Source organism: Arachis hypogaea, chromosome 10 (assembly GCF_003086295.3).
Source record: "Arachis hypogaea cultivar Tifrunner chromosome 10, arahy.Tifrunner.gnm2.J5K5, whole genome shotgun sequence".
In the NCBI taxonomy this organism is placed as follows: Eukaryota; Viridiplantae; Streptophyta; class Magnoliopsida; order Fabales; family Fabaceae; genus Arachis; species Arachis hypogaea.
The window spans coordinates 88,136,671-88,144,318 of record NC_092045.1 but is presented as its reverse complement, the minus strand read 5'-3'; the positions used below and the strand labels follow the sequence as shown (position 1 = coordinate 88,144,318).

Here is a 7,648-nt window from a genome sequence, read left to right as displayed (position 1 = left end):
AAAGTGATTTGGGCTAATAATCATTAAATCTGTCCAACTAAAATAATAATTCAGCCATAACTTTTAAAGCATTTTTGAAACCAAGGCTGAATTTCTTCAATCAGATTGGGCTTGCCATTTTTCTTTTTGGCCCAAGTCAAAATCTGCACAGCAAAATTATTTAATTAACACATGTGAACCAAAATCAAATTAATAATTTTGTAATTAATCATATTAATAATGTTTGATCATCACTAATTTTAATTTAAAATTTTCCAAACTTATCAATAATACTTGTGTTTGTTACAAGTCCAATTTCTATTTTAGCTAAATGATTGTTGTGTTGAAATCTGTTGGGATATGATTGTGTTAAAAGAATATTTTTTCTCAACTAATGTTTGATGAAATGCTTCAATATTATTATATTTTATAATATTTGTGTGCCTCATTTTCTTCCTTTCATTTTCTACTTTCAGTCTTAAGATTAAAACACTTGTAATATATTTAGTTGAAGCTAAGGTTTGTAAAACCTAATAAATATTTTGTTAAGAGCTCTTAGAAAAGGATGAGTGTGATCTTGTTGTTCGAAGTTATATATGTCAAATACTACTATACTTTATGACAGAAAATCAAGTGAGGTTTTTTTATTTTATTTTTTTATAGAGACGTGTTTATCTTGCTTCTTTTAATAAGTATGTAAATTTAATTTGTAGCAAATGTATCAAGTCAGAATGTGACTGAAGTATCTTAAAATAAACATTTTCATTTATTTTATTTGTAATTTTATTTATAAATATTTTAGATTTTTCATCATGTTTTCTGCAGCATATGGCCCATGTAATATTTTATCTTTGGAATTGTTGTAGGCTCTAGATCACATGTATAATGTTGCTACATATAATGATAAATATTAGTATACTAGTACTTTTTTGTTTGTATTCCTTGTCTCTTTTATACTTTGTTCATCAGAGAAAGAAGTCAATTTAGATTCATAAAGGTGAGAACTATTTGTGTACGCAATTAGTGCGATTAACATAATTATGTTTAATTTGGTTATATGTCCTTGATTCTACACTACAAAAAATTAACAGAATAGCAACTGATTTTAGCAACAAAAAAACGTGATTGTTAATAGTGATTGATTTAACTACTGATATAGAATTTGTAATATTAGAAAAAAATCAGTCGCTAAAATTATATTCAGTGACCGATTTTAGTGACCAAAGAAATCGATCACTAATAGCGACTGATTTACCGAACGATAAGTTTGTTATACGAATAACACAATATTGGTCGCTAAAATGGTCACTATTTTTTAACTTAGCAAGCGAATTAGCAACCGAATTGAGGAAGTAACCCTTGAAATTGTTGGTCACAAAATTGGTTGCTACTTTTTTGTTTAGCGACCGATTTTGCAACCAATAAAAAATGAAGCTAAAAATGGTTGGTCGCTAATTCGATTGCTAAGCCAGTGGACACTAAATTGGTTGCTAATAGTTAAACTAGCGATCGATTTAGCAACCAAATATAAATACTGATTTAAAGCGATTGGTTGCAAAATCGGTCGCTATTTAAAAACCGATAAAATAAATAAGGTGGAAGAATTTGGTTGCTAATTCGGTCACTAAATCGTATTTACTATAATGGTTGAAAATTTTTTAATCCATCCTCTCTGACACTAATTCACCCACAACACTCTCTTCTTCTCACACAGTTATTGATGTAACCACCGCCAGAAGCACATCTCCTCGCAGGTTTTCATTATCCACTGTGTTCGCTGCGCTGCCGCCTTCATCTTTGAGAACTCGGCACCGTCGTCGTTGCCTTCTGCGCCGTCACCTTCACGTTGTCTTCTGCGCCGTCGTCGCCATCGTCTTTAGCTCGTGGTGCCATTGCCATCGTCTATCTCGGCACTGTCGCGATTGTCTTCATCAATTTCTCAAGCAAGTACTCTTCTCTATTCCAGATTCCGATCAATTTCATCTACTCTGTTAGGGCTTTTCACCTATTATGATCAATTTAATCTATTCTAAACAAATTGAAAAATTGGAGCTTGGAGGTAATAATTGCTTCTTTGCTCTGCTTTCTCTTGTTTGTGGTTCTGCTCTCAGAGTCGCCGTTGTGCCTCTTCTCTACTGTCTCTCTCTGTCATTGATGTTCTAGACAGGTACGTTCTAAAAATCTCCTTAAAATTTATATTTTTAAAGGTTGATACATATTTGATGCTCACAACCCATCTTTTGGTTTCTTATATCACCAGATCTAGATCCAGAACAAGAAATTAAAATTGAAATTTCGTCATTATTATCACTCACTGCATCAAGTTGGTTCTTGTTGTCAGCTTGAGTAGAAGCATTAGCAGCGTTGGTGCATGCGTTTGTGGTGCACGAAATTGTGATCATCAACAATGGCTCCAATAACTTGGTAGTGCTCTCAAACGTGAATCACACTTAGTCACAACTCCGCACAACTAACCAGCAAGTGCACTGAGTCGTCCAAGTAATACCTTACATGAGTAAGGGTCGATCCCACGGAGATTATTGGTATGAAGCAAGCTATGGTCATCTTGTAAATCTCAGTTAGGCGGATAACAAATGTTATGGAGTTTTCGAATAGTAAATAAATAAAACAGAAAATAAAGATAGAGTTACTCATGTAATTCAATGGTGGGAATTTCAGATAAGTGTATGGAGATGCTTGTCCCTGTTGGATCTCTGCTTACCTACTGCCTTCCTTCAATCCTTCTTATTCCTTTCCATGGCAAGCTGTATGTAGGGCATCACTGTTGTCAATGGCTACATCCCATCCTCTCAGTGAAAATGGTCCAAATGCTCTGTCACAGCACGGCTAATCATCTGTCGGTTCTCGATCATGTTGGAATAGAATCTCTTGATTCTTTTGCGTTTGTCATCACGCCCAACAATCGCGAGTTTGAAACTCGTCACAGTCATTCAATCTCGGAATCCTACTTGGAATACCACAGACAAGGTTAGACTTTCCGGATTCCCATGAATGCCACCATCAATTCTAGCTTATACCACGAAGATTCTGATTAAGGAATCCAAGAGATATGTGCCCGGTCTAAGGTAGAACGAAAGTGGTTGTCAGTCACGCGTTCATAGGTGAGAATGATGATGAGTGTCACGGATCATCACATTCATCATGTTGAAGTGCAACAAATATCTTACAATAAGAACAAGCAGAATTGAATAGAAAATAGTAGTAATTGCATTGAAACTTGAGGTACAGCAGAGCTCCACACCCTTAATCTATGGTGTGTAGAAACTCCACCGTTGAAAATACATAAGTGAATTTTACATAAAAACTAATGAAAACATCCCTAAAAGTAGCTAGATCCTACTAAAAACTATCTAAAAATAATGCCAAAAAGCGTATAAATTATCCGCTCATCACAACACCAAACTTAAATTGTTGCTTATCCTCAAGAAACTGAAAATAAATTAGGATAAAAAGAAGAGAATATACTATAAATCCCAAAATATCAATGAATATTAATTCTAATTAGATGAGCGGGACTTGTAGCTTTTTGCCTTTGAACAGTTTTGGCATCTCACATTTTCCCTTGAAGTTTAGAATGATTGGCATCTCTAGGGACTTAGAATTTCAAATAATGTTATTGATTCTCCTAGTTAAGTTTGTTGATTCTTGAACACAGCTACTTTTATGAGTCTTGGCTGTGGCCCTAAGCATTTTGTTTTCCAGTATTACCACCGGATACATAAATGCCACAGACACATAATTGGGTGAACCTTTTCAGATTGTGACTCAACGTTGCTAAAGCCCCCAATTAGAGGTGTCCAGAGCTCTTAAGCACACTCTTTTTGCTTTGGATCACGACTTTAACCACTCAGTCTCAAGCTTTTCACTTGGACCTACATGCCACAAGCACATGGTTAGGGACGACTTGATTTAGCCGCTTAGGCCTGGATTTTATTTCCTTGGCCCTCCTATCGATTGATGCTCAAAGCCTTGGATCCTTTTTACCCTTGCCTTTTGGTTTTAAGGGCTATTGGCTTTTTCTGCTTGCTTTTTCTTTTTTTTTCTTTCTATTATTATTATTATTATTTTTCGCCACTTTTTTTCGCAAGCTTTTGCTTTTTCACTGCTTTTTCTTGCTTTAAGAATCAATTTTCATGATTTTTCAGATTGTCAATAACATTTCTCTTTGTTCATCATTCTTTCAAGAGCCAACAATTTTAACATTCATAAACAACAAGATCAAAATTATGCACTGTTCAAGCATTCATTCAGAAAACAGAAAGTATTGTCACCACATCAATATAGTTAAACTAAATTCAAGGATAATTTCAAAATTCATGTACTTCTTGTTCTTTTGAATTAGAAACATTTTTCATTTAAGAGAGGTGAAGGATTTATGGAATTATTCATATCCTTAAGACGTAGTTACTAAATACTAATGATCATGAAGTAGAGACACAAAACATAGATAAACATGTAACATAAAAAACCAAAAAATAGAGAGATAAGAACAAGGAAATTAAGGAATGAGTCCACCTTAGTGAGGGTGGCGCCTTTTAAAGGACCAATGGTGCTTTTTGAGATCCTTTATGTCTCTTCCTTGCTTCTGTTGCATGATCCCTAGTGATTTTGGTGTTCCTATCCTTAGTTGCTCCCAATAATTATGTGGAGGAACATGTGTCCCCTGAGGTATCTCAGAGATTTCTTGATGAGGGAATTCCTCATGCTCTCTTGATGTGCAGTCAAATGCTCTATTACTGAGCTATGGATCCTTGAGATGAATCTCTCCATCTCCCATGACTCAGAGGTGGAAGTTTTTGTTGTCTTCTCTTTTCTCTTCTCCTTCTTTTCTTTTTTTTTTTTGAGGTTTCTCTGGCCTTAGGTGCCATCAATGGTTATGGAAAAGCAAGAAAAGCAAAGAAGTTATGCTTTTACCACACCAAACTTAGAATGTTGCTCGCCCTCGAGCAAAAGAAGAAAGAATAGAAGAAGGAGAAGAAGATATGGGGGAGAGGGAGAGATGTGTATGTTTCGGTCATATGGGTGGGATTGGGTGGGGAGGAGATGGATGGAGGTGATTGGTGAATAAGAGAGAAGGTGGGTTGAGGTAGGTGGGGATCCTGTGGGGTCCACAGATCCTGAGATGATCCTGTGGGGTCCACAGATCCTAAGGTGTCAAGGATTTACATCCCTGCACCAATGAGGCGTGTAAAATGCCCTCTGCATGCAATCCTGGCGTTTAACGCCAGATTGGTGCTTGTTTTTGGCGTTAAACGCCAGCTCTGCAGCATGTTTCCGGCGTTGAATGCCAGCTTTCCTCAGTGTGCATTCCTGGCGTTTGAACGCCAGGGTGTTGCTTGTTTCTGGCGTTCAACGCCAGATCCATGCTCTATTCTGGCGTTGAACGCCAGTCAGATGCACCTTACTGGCGTTTAAACGCCAATAAGTCCTTCCTCCAGGGTGTGATTTTTCTTCTGCTATTTTTGATTCTGTTTTTAATTTTAATATTTTTTCGTGACTCCACATGATCATGAACCTAATAAAACATAAAAGAACAATAAAATAAAATTAGATAAATAAAAATTGGGTTGCCTCCCAATAAGCACTTCTTTAATGTCAATAGCTTGACAGTGGGCTCTCATGGAGCCACACAGGTGATCAGGTCAATGTTGTATAGTCCCAACACCAAACTTAGAGTTTGGTTGTGGCCTCCCAACACCAAACTTAGAGTTTGATTGTGGGGGCTTTGTTTGACTCTGTACTGAGAGAAGCTTTTCATGCTTCCTCTCATTTGTTAAAGAAGAAGATCCTTGAGCCTTAAACACAAGGTAGTCCTCATTCAATTGAAGGACTAATTCTCCTCTGTTAACATCTATCACTGCTCCTGCTGTGGCTAGGAAAGGTCTTCCAAGGATGATGCATTCATCCTCCTCCTTCCTAGTGTCTAAGATTATGAAATCAGCAGGGATGTAAAGGCCTTCAACCTTTACCAACACGTCCTCTACCAATCCATAAGCTTGTCTTACTGACTTGTCTGCTAATTGTAATGAAAATATGGTAGGCTGTACCTCAATGATCCCTAGCTTCTCTATTATAGAGAGTGGCATAAGATTTATGCTTGACCCAGGTCACACAGAGCCTTTTCAAAGGTCATGGTGCCTATGGTACAGGGTATTAAGAATTTGCCAGGATCTTGTCTCTTTTGAGGTAAGGTTTGCTGAACACATGTATCTAGTTCACTGATGAGCAAAGGAGGTTCACCTTCCCAAGTCTCATTACCAAATAACTTGGCATTCAGCTTCATGATAGCTCCTAGATATTGAGCAACTTGCTCTCCAGTTACATCTTCATCCTCTTCAGAGGAAGAATAGTCTTCAGAGCTCATGAATGGCAGAAGGAGGTTTAATGGAATCTCTATGGTATCTATATGAGCCTCAGATTCTTTTGGGTCCTTAATTGGGAACTCCTTCTTGCTTGAGAGACGTTCCATGAGGTCTTCCTCATTGGGATTCACGTCCTCTCCTTCCTCTCTAGGTTTGGCCATATTGATTATATCAATGGCCTTGCACTCTCTTTTTGGATTTTCTTCAGTATTTCTTGGGAGAGTACTAGGAGGAGTTTCAGTGATTTTCTTACTCAGTTGGCCCACTTGTGCCTCCAGATTTCTGATGGAGGACCTTGTTTCACTCATGAAACTTAAAGTGGCCTTAGACAGATCAGAGACTAAATTTGCTAAGTTAGAGGTACTCTGTTCATAATTCTCTGTCTATTGCTAAGAAGATGATGGATAAGGCTTGATATTGCTGAGCCTATTTCTTCCACCATTATTAAAGCCTTGTTGAGGATTTTGTTGATCCTTCCATGAGAAATTTGGATGATTTCTCCATGATGAATTATAGGTGTTTCCATAAGGTTCACCCATATAATTTACCTCTGCTATTGCAGGGTTATCAGGATCATAAGCTTCTTCTTCAGAAGATGCCTCTTTAGTACTGTTGGATGCATTTTGCCATCCATTCAGACTTTGGGAAATCATGTTGACTTGCTGAGTCAACATTTTGTTCTGAGCCAATATGGCATTCAGAGCATCAATCTTAAGAATTCCCTTCCTCTGAGGCGTCCCATTATTCACGAAATTCCTCTCAGAAGTGTACATGAACTGGTTATTTGCAACCATGTCAATAAGTTCTTGAGCTTCTGCAGGCGTTTTCTTTAGTTGAATGGATCCACCTGCAGAATGGTCCAATGACATCTTAGAGAACTTAGATAGACCATAATAGAATATATCTATCATGGTCCATTCTGAAAACATGTCAGAAGGACATCTTTTGGTCATCTGTTTGTATCTTTCCCAAGCTTCATAGAGGGATTCACCATCTTTTTGTTTGAAGGTCTGAACATCCACTCTAAGCTTGCTCAGCTTTTGAGGAGGAAAGAATTTAGCCAAGAAGGTCGTGACTAGCTTATCCCAAGAGTCCAGGCTATCCTTAGGTTGTGAATCCAACCATGTTCTAGCTTTGTCTCTTACAGCAAAAGGGAAAAGCATGAGCTTGTAGAATTTAGGATCTACTCCATTAGTCTTAACAGTCTCACAGATCTGCAAGAACTCAGTCAAGAACTGATAGGGATCTTCTAATGGAAGTCCATGAAACTTGCAGTTCTGTTGCAT

The 7,648-nt window shown here is 37.4% G+C and overlaps 1 non-coding gene across 1 annotated transcript; it reads left to right on the top strand.

Annotated features, from left to right (window-relative positions):
• Positions 1 to 7,289: 7,289 nt before the first annotated feature.
• On the top strand, positions 7,290 to 7,393 carry LOC112718646 (small nucleolar RNA R71). The gene has a single exon (XR_003160977.1). It is a non-coding gene; the product is annotated as a small nucleolar RNA R71 (small nucleolar RNA).
• Positions 7,394 to 7,648: the final 255 nt, after the last annotated feature.